This window comes from Pipra filicauda, unplaced genomic scaffold, assembly GCF_003945595.2.
Source record: "Pipra filicauda isolate LSUMZ 115617 unplaced genomic scaffold, ASM394559v2 scaffold295_size919547_pilon, whole genome shotgun sequence".
Lineage (NCBI taxonomy): Eukaryota > Metazoa > Chordata > Aves > Passeriformes > Pipridae > Pipra > Pipra filicauda.
In genome coordinates this window covers 168342-182646 of record NW_024104415.1, presented here as the reverse complement: position 1 = coordinate 182646, position 14305 = coordinate 168342, and the positions used below count along the sequence as shown (strand labels likewise).

General features: G+C 44.0%; 1 protein-coding gene across 1 annotated transcript in view; it reads right to left on the bottom strand.

Annotated features, from left to right (window-relative positions):
• Positions 1–13655, bottom strand: part of PDE4B (phosphodiesterase 4B) — a 197714-nt gene extending 184059 nt beyond the window's left edge. The window contains exon 1 of the mRNA XM_027719023.2: positions 13489–13655. The gene's annotated coding sequence lies outside the window, so the exon portion shown is untranslated. The remainder of the gene's footprint in view (positions 1–13488) is intronic.
• Positions 13656–14305: the final 650 nt, after the last annotated feature.

The window sequence follows — 14305 nt, the reverse complement described above, 5'->3', positions numbered from 1 at the left end:
TCATGTATTCCCTCATGTATCTTCTTTCCAGAAATAAAATACTTGGTATTATCAGTACATTATTTTTTTTAAAGTAGCCTTTGTTTAGAGTAGAAAAATATGATAGTTTAGCTTGTTCCAGTGCAAAACAACAGCATGATGTGGACATGAAATGATCTTTTTATGTCACAGGACAAACAATCTACAAAATTATAGAATCTCAGACTGGTTTGGGATGGAAATGACCTTAATGCCCATCTGGTTCCACCACCTGCCCTGGGCAGAGACACCTTCCACTAGACCAGGTTTACAGCAGGGATTATTCTCTCTACCAAATTTAAAGCAAAATATCATCATCTTTCTTACAGTTGGAGAATACAATTATTAAGGACAAGCTTTTCGCCTTGTCCTTGTCACTCCTGTGAGGAGCAGATCAAAGAATCCCATATCATACAAGGAACAAGAGTATTTTCTTGAACTCTTTACTACAACCAAATATTCACCTGCAATTTTGGCACTGTTAAATATACATGCATTTATCTTGTATGAATACAGAATCATAGAATGGTTTGGGTAGGAAGGGACCTTAAGATAATCCAGTGATAACAGACCTTTCTATTGAGTAAATGGAGCCTGATTACTTTTCATCTTAATTGTTGGTAGATAAAACGTTAGGTTTGGATCAAAATTAAGTAGCTGGACATCCTTAAATTTCACCAGAAATGAACATCTACCTACAGCACATAAATCCTACATAAACCTGAAGTAACTGAAGCTGAGAAATTGGACCAAACACGTACAGAGAAATCTCCACAGGTTGTTCAACAGTCAGCTTCTTACCTCTGTATTTTTTTTTAATAAATCCAAATTCTTACCGTTTTTAATATTAATTTTTAACTGAACAGATGCAATAAACCACTAGTCATTCCCTAATGATTTTCAGATCAACGCAGAGCATAACGTTAGCAAATTACTTCCAGCTTTAGAGATGCCATTAGGCAATTAATTGCTCAACAAAACCTTGGTTATTCCTAAGGCAGAGGCTACACACAATCATGAGAACTATGAAAAAACAAGCCTTTGCTATTGCAAAGGTTTATTATTAATTTTGGATGCAGAACTAAATATTGAGAACCAGATATATTGGGAAACGTGGAATCACAGAATGGTTTGGGACGGTCCTTAAAGATCATCTCCTTCCAAGCCCCATGGGCTGGGGGAGACGTTTTCACTAGAGACATCTTCCCACCAAGCTAAAATAAACATCCCAGATTTCTGTACTGCTCTCCATTCACCCACGTCATTCCCTGACATAAACACCTGGAGGGAAGCAGGTAAATGTTTATGAACTGTTGGGGAAGCAGCTGCATCCTGAGAAAACACGGGCTGCAAATAATGAAAGTACACAGATACACAAATAAATCAACCCTTTCCCACATTCTACACGAGCAGTTTTTAATGAGGTCAACCAAATCAACGTACTTTTTTGTGTAAGGTCCCACATAAATTATGGGGAATAAATTCAGTAGATGTCCTCCTTCCAAGGGATCTCCAGAAATGAGGTGGTGCTACTCTGCAGGACACAAGAACCCACAGATCCTTATTCCCCACTAGGAAGAGCCTCTTGGAAAGACCTGGCACTGCTCCCACTATCACTTCTTTTGGGTGAGTTTTGCCAACTTTCTTCAAGGATCACCAGAGAGGCAGATAAACAAGAGGTGTAGGGTGCAGCAGGGAGAATAAGTTTGTCTTAAGGGTTTGGGAAGAGCGTTGACCATGCAAGGTGCCTCCACAGGAGCTTCCTGGGGCATGGACAGAGAGGAGCCCCAGGAAAGGCAAGCTGCCAGCTCTGTGTGGGCTTTCAGATCCCTTCCCCCAGAGCTGAGTCACTCAGATCATACATTTTCAACCTTAGCTCCCCAGTTACTATAACAACTTAATGGATTTCTTCTCTTATTAATTACATTCAGTTTAATCTGTTCATACAGGACTTGGGGGGAGGCTCTATATCACTGCTTCTCTTCTTCTTTCCAAAGGCTCTTTCATTCCTAACCAGCTCCAACATTCAGGTGCTCCCCTTATAAATCTGCTTCCACTGAGATAAGGAAATGCTCATATTCCTTCCTTTGAGAACTCAGAATAGAAGGAAATGGGTTTTTTTCCTCAAAACAAACAAGATGCCCAAAATAAAACTGCGAAATATGTCCCCTCAGCTGTTTTCCTACAGTAAACACAGAGCACAGAACAGCTCAGAACCTGGCTGGGAGCAGCATTTCTAACACATCCCATAAGAGAGAGACTGAGCCCTTTGCAAGTAAAGCCACTGAGAGCCTGAGTAAAGGAGAATCAGAATCTAATTTATTAGGTCTGCATTTCACAGCCTCAGGGTATGACCAGACCTCTGTGGCAGGAAAATGCAAGGAACTCAAGGATAATCCCAAGGTCCTGAGGTGTTGCAGTGAGTAGAACGAGCCCCTTTCATTTTCCGTTGTATTGGCTGTGGAGCTGGAGAACACAAGTGCCACCTCTACCCAAGAGAGGAGAAAAGAGGAGACTTCACTTCCCCTGGGGGTACCGTGGGATGGGGAGGATGGAAAAGCTTCCTCAGCCTGGATGGCAGGGAAGGAGGGCACTTGCCTGTTCCATTCACACAGGGATTAAACAGCACTGGCCTCACAGAATCACAGAATTCCAGAATACTTTGGGTCGGAAGGGGCCTTAAATCTTATCTCATCCCCGTGGGCAGGGACACCTTTCACTAGCCCAGGTTGCTCCAAGCCCCATCCAACCCAGCTTTGGACACTTCCAGGGATGAGGCAGCCACAGCTTCTCTGAGCAACCTGAATTTTACCCTCACAGTAAGGAATTTCTCCCAAATTTATTGCTCCATGTCCATCCAGGAGCAGGTATTAGGTGTGGGCTATTTTCCTTCCTCCACAGTTTGAGGCAACAGGAGCCAACACATCTTCTCCCTCTCACAGGCTTGAAAGACAGTCTGTGAATCCTTAAAAATGACTGCAGGTCTCTGACTGAAGTTTTGGCAGATAGCCAGAGAGTCAATAAATGAAAATTACAATATCACTTTAAACACTTATTTTTAGAAACTGCCTCCTGCTCACTGAAAGAAAAAAGTCCCATTTCAAAGGGCTAGACCATAAATATGAAGACAACAGGGTGCAACGGAGAACCTGAACTTCCTACAGCTTGAACCACTCAGGAATGAAACATTCCCACTGCTTTCTCCATTTAGACTTCCCAATTTTAGGTGTGGATTGCAGAACTGAGCTCATCTGCAGAACCATCACCACACAGCACTCGGGATAATTTTAACCCCCCAGACATATGGAGAACACTCCTTTCACCCTCCTCTGCAGAAAAAGGAGAGATGATCTGAGCCCACAGACTTCCAACAGGGAAAGAAATCTTCTCCAGCTATTTTATATAAAAAAAAAATAATAAAATTGTGGAAATTATAACTTTGATTATATTTACAGTGTAAAAACATGCCCTGTGCTTTAGTCACCAAGGATGCACAGATAAATACAAGAACACGGGGGGAACGATTTTATGCTGCCTGCATTTTTTTTAATCTCAAATGACTAATTTTTATGAATTTAATTACTCTGATTAAGAAGTGCAGTTGTTAGACACCTACAAGTACCCTTGAAGAACCAATCATTGTAACCACACTTACAAAAAATTCATATGTCTGATGTCAAAACCAGTATAAAGTAGCTGTGGGTGCCACAGGACTGCATTTGACTTAATCCAGGCACAACTTGTTCGCTCCCAAAGGCACAACATCAATAATGAAACTCAAAATAGGCTTTGTTTCCTGAAAAGTATAAGATTTCTCAAAGAAAATCTGGTTTATGTAACCACAAAGTAGCTGGAACTAATGTAGAGAGAGACTGAATGTGCCCTGGATTAAAAGCGATGGGAATAATCAATAAAACATGGATGTATTCATCCTGAAGTATTAGAGATGGGAGTGCCATGGATCTGGGATGGGGCAGGTAGAGCTAAGCTGGTTTTATAATGGAATCATAGACCTTAAGATGGTTTTATGATAGAGTCCCAGACTGGTTTGGGTTGGAAGGGCCCTTAAAGACCGTCTCATTCCACCCCCTGCCATGAGCAGGGAACCTTCCACTAGAGATTCTAATTATCACTAGTTTTATAACTATCACTTATGTTTTCCCAAACCCACAGCCAATCTGCAGACCAGGAAAATCCCCTGCACTGTGTCAGTACCAAACAGCAGCTCGGCAGAGCTACAGCACTGAAAAACCAAATTCAAAGCTTCGCCCAGCCTAACCCACGCAAAAAAAGCTGAGCCCAGACCCAACAGCTGAACTCTGATCCAAACACTCCCATTTCAGTTCACTTACTGGTTTTACAGTGCTAAACTGGGAAGCAAGTGCTGGTGTCCACCAACACCAGCAGGTCTTGGATCCATTAAGCAGTCACAAGACCTATCAAATAAAGAAATGATTACAGATCTCTGTAGAGTAAAATGGAAAAAGCAAGAGCAAAAATTACTCCAGGGGTTGCACCTCATTGCAGCCTAAATATAGAGTGAATTATGGGAAGGAAGAAGGGAATTTGTTGGGGGGGGCTGACTGCAAATGCCTTTTCTAATGCATCAATCCCAGCATGGAAAATTAGTTTCCTTAAGGATAAGGAGGTACCTCATCTTTATGAGGCATCATTTCCACCGCCCTAAGGTGAAGCAGAAGAGGAGCATGTGCTTCCTCCTGGTAAAGAGAGACGTGGAAGCATGAGCCATTCCATGGGAGGAGTTTGGAAGGTGTCTCCTGCTTGGTCCTTGTTTTATAAATAACCCATGATGCTCACAGTCAGCATCAATTCCTCCTGATAGTGAGAGCAACAAGCGAAGTCCACCACAGGAACACCTCAGGGCACGGAAGAACAGCAATATTTAATTTAGGAAAATTCACCAGTATATTCTATTGATGTGCACAAAGTCAGTAAGAGTCTACTCAGAGCTAAGTTACTATTTTTTAATCATAAAGCTTCTCTATTTTACATGAGTATAAACAAATACCTTATCTTTTGCTTACCAAATTCTTCCTAAATTTTACTACACATAACTGAACTGAGGAATTAATTTCATTCCAAATATTCCATGACAGGAGTCCCACACCAGGACAGTATAAAATAGTTTTACACTAATAGTGGATGATTAAGAAACAAGGAAGATGCTAAAGAATGTGTCTTTTTACTTCCTTCTAGTCATTTTTCCTTTTTTAAAAATATCTGGTTTTCTGTGAATATGCCAATTGGCTCCAGAAGGAAACCAAGCATTAAGTAAACAACGATTTATTTTTACAGTTCTTGTGCCTGACTTTATTTGAACACTGCCTTGTTCTTGCCTTTCTGAGAAAAGGCAGTTAAAATCTTCCCTTTAGAATTTAATTGATTCATCAGTGACCCACAAGCAGCTTGAAAAAAACCACAGTGGTCCCATGGCTCTGCCAGAAATAAGAAAAATGGAAAAAATACATGGGAACAATTCACCTACGGAACAGGGGCAACACTGGACACACAAATAACACCTCAAACTCTACCAATAGCAGCAGGGGATTTCAGGATCCCAAAATATCCTGTATATGCTGAAAGCAAAGGACAAGCTCAGAATGAGAAAATAAGAGCTATAGAAGTGCCAGGCTTCTAATCATCCTGCTTTTCCAAGTATTTCCCTTTAGTAAATGCTTTTCACCCAAAGGTCTGTAAGTTCCATACATACATAATTCATTAGGAAGGTGCAGTGAAGAGGTCTTAGAATAGAAATTCTGGGATGAATTCTAGAAAGGAAATGCAGAATTGAGGCAGACAAAGGAACGAAGGGAAGAAGAAAAGTGACACAAAACCAGCTGAGGCACATTGACTTCTTCCAGCCTGGCACACCTGGGAAGAATCAGTGGGGAAGGGAATCCTAGCAACTATTATATTCATTGTAATGGTAGCAATAGATCCTTGGTCTAGAGCTTCCTATGATGTACCTGGTTTGGAGTTATCTCAGCTAAGAACATGCCATGAAATCCTCAGGATCAGCAGCCAAGGACGGGATCCCCCAGCTCTGCTCTTCTTACTTGGCACCTCGCCATTAAGGCTCCTCAAGAAGCTGCTAAAACTATCAAGGATGACAACCTGGGATAAGTTTCCTGCTCTCCTTTGAGAATCCCAAAAGATGTACTGAGAGAGTTTTCCTCGGTGGGAAGATGAGAATTTCTGGAAGAATCACAGAATCCCAAAATATGCTGAGTTGGAAGGGACCCATAAGGAGTATCCAGTCCAACCCTCAGCCCTGCACAGAACCATCCCCAAGAGTCACACCAGGTGCCCCAGAGGATCATCCAAACACTCCCTGAGCTCTGGCAGCCTTGGTGCTGTGACCACTGCCCTGGGGAGCCTGTTCAGTGTCCAACCACCCTCTGTGGGAAGAACCTTTTTCTGAGATCCAACCTAAACGTGCCCTAACACAACTTCAGGCCATTCCCTGGGGTCCTGTCCCTGGTCCCCACAGAGCAGAGATCAGTGCCTGCCCCTCCTCTTCCCCTCCCAAGGAAGTTGTAACTGCAATGAGGTCTCCACTCAGTCTGCTCTTCTCCTGCTGAACACACTAAGTGCCCTCAGCTGCTCCAAATGACACTTAACATACCCCTTCCAAATGTGCTTTGCTCCTGCCCAAGCATGGCTGGTGAACTCAGATCATGACCACCTATTCCCAGATGAAAAATGGGAGAATCCTGTGCTATTTCAGTGACAATTTTCCAAGCTGATGCAAGGGAAGCTGAAGCTGATTCCAAGGGATTGCAAATGTTCTCCATGGACATCTTTTCTTCCAGTGGCATGACCAAAATAGGCAGCAGTGAGTTCAGCTCCTGCACCACACTCAGGCACTGGGAGATTTGTGATTAGTATTCCTGAGCACACTGTGCATCCTGAGAATATGATTTGCTTTGAACAGAATCCCATCAAACAGAGCAGCTTCACCCTGAAGGTTTCCATATGTCTTATACTTATTTTCTTCTCAAGAGCTCTTGTGCTGTTGGATTATTTTCTGCTTCTTATTTAGGCTTGGAGTTTCAGCAGTGGTTACTCCCGAGGATTAATCATTTTGGATTCCTCTCCTCCTGAAGTTCCTGTTCTCACTATTTATAAGCACTCCTGAAAGTATCCCCCTTGCAAGGAGCTCCAGTCCAGATTTATCTTTCACATTTAACAAGTGCTCTGGCAATTTCAGAAGATTTCTTGGTGCTGTTTATTCAAGTGGGATGTAGCCTATTGCTTCCTTGAGCAATTACTGAATTACAAAAGCATGAATGAAACAAAAATCAATTGCAAGAATTTATTTTCTGAGCTGAGCATGGTACTAATCCTTCCCCCAATGCTCAGGAGTAATTTGTCCCTGGGTGCCCATCTTACAGGCAGAAAACATTCAATCCAGATCAATCTGTGTGTCTCAGAGGGTGAGCTTTGTTTAGCAACAAGAAGGTTCCTCCATCAAGGGAAATTTCTCCTCATTTTTCTTGACATGCCACAGGTACCAAACCTGATTTTTGCACGTCAGTGAGAAAAAACTACAGCTCCCAACAACTCCCAGATTTCTTCTGTACTGCAGGCAGTCACTTTATTTGACTTGGTTCCCAGGAAAAACACTGTTGGTTGTATGTGTCAGTGGCACCTGAGTTCACCAGGACTCCAGGGAAAATCAAAACTGAAAATATGATGGTTATCTATTCTAGGAAAGGAAAGGGTCAGCTTCTTGTTTACAAGTTTAGAAACACTGTAATGAAAGAAAAGCATCTGAAAGAATCCTCTGTGAGCTCTCTGTGGCTGCCTTGTGCACCTGCCCCGAGGTACCTCTGTCAAAAACACACAACCACCTCATGAATATTGTCTCTACAACAGGTTGAGCTTATTCCTGGGTTTAGGAGAGCAGAGCTGACTTCTCTTGCAGACATGACTTACAAACCCACGCCGTGGCATCACCTTATTTGCTGCTCCCCATTCTGCTGTTTTGCCTGGCTCTGTGTAGGCCTCCAGACCATATCGTTCCCTTGGATTTATTTTAGTTGACCTTTCTTTCCCCTTTTCTCTCTTCCTACTTCTTCACTTGTAGAACATGGTGTTGTTTCATAAGCTCTGCATTGAATACCTTGTGAAAACCATTCTTTCATTGCAAACATCACACGAACAATCCCTGTCCTAGTTCCTGAGAGCTGAAAATTATTTGATAAAGCAGGTATTAGTACCTGCTGTGTGGTTGCTCTTCTGGTCAGCCTTTTATTACCTGTTCTGTGTCATTCTAGTCCTGTGCTGCTCCCCAACCCTGTGGCAAAGATTGTGCCACAAACAGCCACCACTCCCTGCAAAATCTGCTGCTTAAATCAGGTCAAACATAGGGTATTATCAGAGAGCAAATTAATTAGAGAGCAAATGGGTACATATTAACCATTTAGCAGCTGGGGCAGGTCAGCTGAACGTTCTCAACAGGCAGCTGTTGGCAAATGAGGTGCATTGCAGCAAACAACATCCAAAGTATTCCTCAAAAATGTCATCTCACAGTTTGCATCCTCATGCTCCCATTGGAACACGGCCCAGACCTTCCACAGAAGATTTTCCATCCTCTTCCAGGCAACACTCCTGACATTCCAAGGAACAAAGAGGACACCAGTTACCTCAACTTCTCTGATGCAAAAGATCCTGGTGGCCTCCATTGCTTTTCTGCTACCAGAAACTAATGTAATATATGAGAGAGTACATTATACACTGGAATACTGGCACTTCATCCCATCACCTGAAGCCCACAGGAAAACAGAAATGCTAAAGATTTCTTGGTCAAGCCACAGTGAAATCTCAGAGGCTTTAAGCACCTGAGAAGGAAAGCTCCTTTGAGTTAACTGGTGTTTCAATTATAAAAAGAAACTTCAAAAATCTCAGTCAGCTTAGTACTTTCATTTTCAGAGCATGGAATGCAAACAGTGAGGAAAATACCTCAGAAGGACAATAATAAGGATTTAGAGCCTTCAATGATACAAAAATTCAAGCCTGCAGCTCTTTTTGATCACGTTCATCTTTCCTGTAAGCACCCAGACAGGATATTCCTTGGGCTCTGGATACCCCAGGATGGCCTCCACAGCTTGGTTTGAAGGAATTTCTAGAGTAGGGCACTAAAGAGGCTGACACAATTATTACAAAAGGTAACACCAGAAAGACAAGGGACAAATGGCTCAGTTTACTGTCAAGAAAGAGTCACTATGGGATGGAATCTTTCCTGGAGTGAAGGCTCTTAAAACCTTTCCTGCTGGCAGGAAAGCAGCCTCTACATCACTGCTCACAAAGGTGAGTGTCTAACAGGGAATCATAGAACCATAGCAAGTTTTAAAGGAAACCTGGATCTTAACTCCAGCTCAGCAAGGCTGCTCATCCTCAGAGCCCATCAAAAGGCATTTTGCCTGCTTGGCTTCAGCCACAGTTTAAAGACCATAACTCAGCTCTCCTGGTGTGATTGGTGCTCTCATTTCCAAATCCATGCTGAGAAACTCAACCTGAGTGGGCTGTGGCTTTAACTACCACCTAGTCAAGACTTCTCCTTCAAGGCACCCCCCTGTTAGTGTCAGCCCTTACTGGTGTTACAGAAATGAACAGTCATCAACCCACAGCTTGCCAGCCCTAATTTTAGCCACACTACTACATGTAGCACTTCCACACATGGGGAGAAACACCTAAACTTGTGACAGATCCCATCCCTTTCCCAGTGGCTTTTTATGCCATATTGCACCTCTGAGCTCCTTCCACCCCACCAGAACCTACTGTAACTTCACAGGAGTCAAAGGTAACTCTGTATCACCCACTCACATCCTCCTGAGCTCCAACACCAAACCCAGCCCAGCCTCACCCACTATCCCACAGCCCATCACAAGCCATTTGTTTGTGCTGGCACAACTTTTACCCGTCTCTCAACCCTTTAACAACTTAACAGTAAAGATGTTCAGCCCATAAGGTACCAAGTTTTATAATTCCACCCCAAATAAGCTACTTTTTTACTACATAAAATAACTCACTCTAAACAATACCTTTGCTCTACACTGTCCCAGTTCCCAACCTACATTTTCAGTACCACCAAGACTGTCCTTACTTCTTCCAGGCCTTGGTTCCTCATGGGTAAAAATATCCATAACCTTCTTTGCTTGGCCTCCAGAGAGGAGAGAAATTTCAGGAAAGAGATGGATGGAGAGGAGGAAAAAAATCCCTCAATCCACACACAAAACCCCCACATGGACAGAAAAAAAAGGGAGAACAAAGACAGCTGTAGGGGGATTTTCTGGCTCTTTCTCCCCTGATTTATGAATAAACAAAGTGTACCATTAAGTGGCCAAACACAAGGAAGTGCCAAACTCAGAGTGCACATGTGCACTTCCAGAATTACACTTTGTAAGCACCTGAAGAGGCACAGATCTAATCCCTCCCCATCCACTCATCTATTCCCTCATCACTCACAGTAACACCAGATGCTGCAACACAAAGTGCAAGAAATCCCACTGTAGGCAGACATGGAATAATCTGCTCTCCCAGAAAGTTTCCTCCAAGTCTTATTTCTCAGACAGTGGCTTAAGCTATGAGGGATAACCAGTTATATCTTTTTTATTATTATTATTATTGTTCTCCAAAATTTTCTTTTTAGTATTTGCAAAGTTTCTCAGACTTCTGGACACCTCTGTGATTTACAGTAATTATTTTGGATTCAAGTTCTGCGCTTGAGGAGCTCTCTGGGAAGTATTCCCTTGGTCTAATTGGACATCTAATGAAAAATTAAATTAAGTTAAAAAATTAAATTAAAAGTCTCGAATGCTGCATGCCTACTTGTTTTTCTATTGCATGACCAGGGAAAAGGTTCTTAACTTACTTTCTCTGTATCATTCATGATATTCTCTCTAACTTGTTAGCCTGAATAAGGGCTATATCCTTAAACTATTTGGGATGTACTGGCATGAAGACCTCCTAGATTAATGGAACCAATTGCATTTTACACTCAGAGAACTAAGAGGAAAGAGAAACTAGCCTTTCCTAGATGTTTTTAGCAAGGAACATGATCCTATCAATTTGTTCTTCTCTTGTAAAAACAAGCTTTTCAAGCTGAAAGCTGTTTTCATAATTGAAGAAATCCAGCTAAAATGTTTTACCTACACCACTTAAACCATTCCTCTGCATTGCCTGAAACCAAAACATTGCAGCAGCAAGAAGCTGAGAGTGAAGCTGACAAATTATTTTAATTCTCTCAACTAAGGGAAATACAGGGGCAAAAAGAACACCCAGAGCATGAGTAATAACAGCAGATTAATATCCCTTCGCTTTAGAAGTAATATTTAAAGTAGACACACATCTGTTTGCAACAGTCATTAAGGTTATGGGAGTGCTTTCCCATCATTATTTGTCCTACACCTTTCTAATACTTTTTTTTCCATCTACTAAGGTTGGATTTATCCTACTGCCCTAATTTACTATTTTACTTACTGATGGAACCAGTGTAAAGTCTTACATGCTTTATTTGCATAAGAGGCATTTAATATAAACGACTAAAGGTATTTCTAAGCATTGTTTTCTCACCATTTTCCTCACTTTGTAAGGACTTCCCACATCTATACCAGGGCAGATCACCCCAAGGAAGGGGTGTTTGGGTAAAACAAACTTATCAGCACTTAAAATTGCCATTTTAGGAAGGATTTCACAAATCTATCCATGGTTATTCATTTCAAATATGGGAATTCAAGAGAGTTGATTGTAATGACTTTTTAAACGAGACTGGTGTTCCCAGAGACGATTAGTCAGCTAATCTGGTCTAAGCTTCCTGCTGGATAAGTCAGGCTCTGGAGCAAGGATTTGAATGCTGAATAAGGAGAGGTTTCCATGTGACGTGAAAAGAGCTGGGGAGTAAATACAGGGTTGGTTGAGGAAAAACCTGAATATGATTTTGGAAGAAGCAGCAAACAAGGCTGAATCTCACATTTTACTTCAGGTTCCCATTAAAGCATTACATTGAAAATTATTTACTGGAATCTAAAATGTCTAAAGATGAGGGTAAAGGGTGATATAGCTGTACGTGGAGTACCTGAGGAGGCACATGGAAAATTATTAAAACAGATTAGATGATAAGAGAAACATAATTACAATGAATAATTTGCCATATGCAGCCAGTACACCTAAAAAGTGCACTAGAAAAGCACTCATATGAAAAAGCTTTATATTCCAGATGATTTATATATCACAGATTTACTTATAACCCGGCCACCCTCTCTGGACCAGTGAGGAACACAGCAAATGAGCATCTCTCTCAAATTGGTCTAAAAAGTTCTGTGTTTCATTGGCTTTACAACACGCAAATTCACTTTATTGGCTGCTGACATCAGAATTTCAGAGGAAAAAGATAAAAAGCATTGTATGAATTCTGCTAAAAATTTACAAATCTCTCAAGAATTCTCTCCTCAGTGTAGGTGATCTCTTGGGACGTTTCCTATTGCAACACATGCTGAGCACCACACAAAGCAACCCAATACCTTCATGGCTACATCCTACCCCGAGAGATCTACAGTGAATAGCTTGTTGCACATCCGAACTGATTTATCACTCCTCAACCTCCACCCCAAGAGGGGAAAGGAGCAGCTCTCCTTGCTCCATGGGCTTGCAGGCAGCTGCTGCCGCGGAGCTGATGTGGAGTTACACCAAGGAAACACTCAACTTCCACATCCTCCCTAAACTCACAACTCCCACCAGGCACCGAACTGAGAAAAGGAGAAGCAGAAAAAACAAACTGACTCAAAGCACATGTCAGAGAACATGATGCAGAGCTGGAGAGCCTGGGAGGGGAAATGTCTCCGGGAGATGAACATCGGGAGGGCTGATCCCACCAGGATTCAGGAGGACCCAAGGCTGCAGATCGCTCGAGAGCTTTGGGCGAGGGCTGACCTGTTTTGGAGGTGGAACCCGGCCATGGCAGCCCCCAGCCCATGTGCTGGAGGACACAAACCCTGGGCACACGATTCAATGGACCTTAACAGGTTCCGGATAAAATGAGCAATTCCAACAGAAATTTGGAATAGAAAGCTTATAGAAAGAAACAGAAGGAATATAGAGGCACAGATAAAATAGCCATAAAATGTAGAAAGACTAGAAATAAAATAATGTAAAATCAACAAATAAGTACATCTTCGCTCTCTAGAAAACCACAAGCCCCCCCCCCCCCTCGGCCCCCCCTTTTTTTCCCCCTCAAACTATCAGTTCTTAACGCCATGTGATTCTATAGGACCAAACTTACTGGAATCACCGAAACACCCCACAAGTGACTCAGTCGTTTTCCTCCATCGGCCCCGCGCCGGGCGCGCTCCCCAACCCCGGGCACGTAACAGGTACCGGGACCCCCGGGACCCGCCGGGACCCCCGGGCAGGGCCGGGCAGGGCCCCCCCAGCCCCGGCAGCGCTTACCTCGGCCCGGCGGCGTGTCCGTGGCTCGGCCGCAGGTTCCGCAGCCCCTCAGCGCTCCATGGCGCGGGAATGGCAGCGGAGCGGCGGCTCCAAGGCGCGATCGGGGCCGGCACCGCGGGGCTGCGCCGGCGGCTCGGCTCAGCCACGATCCGCTCCTTCTCGCACCGCTCTGCTCCTTCCCTTCCCTCCTCGCTCCTTTCCTTTCCTTCCCTTCCCTTCCCGCTCCGCTCCTTCCTTCCCTGCTCCGCTCTGTCCGTCCCTCCCTGCACCGCTCCGTCTCTCGCGGCTCCGCTCCTCCCCGCTCTGCTCCTTCTCTTCCCTTCCCGCTCCTTCCCTCTCTGCTCCTCTCCTTCCCACCCCACACCGCTCCTTCCCTTCCCTCCCCGCTCTCTCCGTCCCTCCCCCGCCGCAGCCTCTGGCCCTGCCCCGGGTGGGGTGCAGCCCCGGCCCCGCCCGCCCCGTGTCCTCCCCTCAGCCCAGGGACCCCCTTCCGGCCGCCGGCCGAGTTTGGCCCGCAGCCCGCTGGGCCAAGGTGAGTTCTGTCACACGGGCTGCAGCAAATCCAGCACAATTCCGGGCTGGATGGCGCTTGAAGCAACCTGGTCTAGTGGGTGGCATCGCTGCCCGTGGCAGAGGGGGGAACGACGTCCACATTAAGGTCCCTTCCAAACTAAATCAGGCTGTGGTGCTATGGAATCACTCAGGAATAAAGCACAAATTTATCAGTATATGTGCATCCCTAGGGGCAGAGCAGAGCAGGGGAGGGAGCAGCTCTGAGGGCTCTCCTTAGGCAATGCTCAAAGGCAGGGACAGAGGA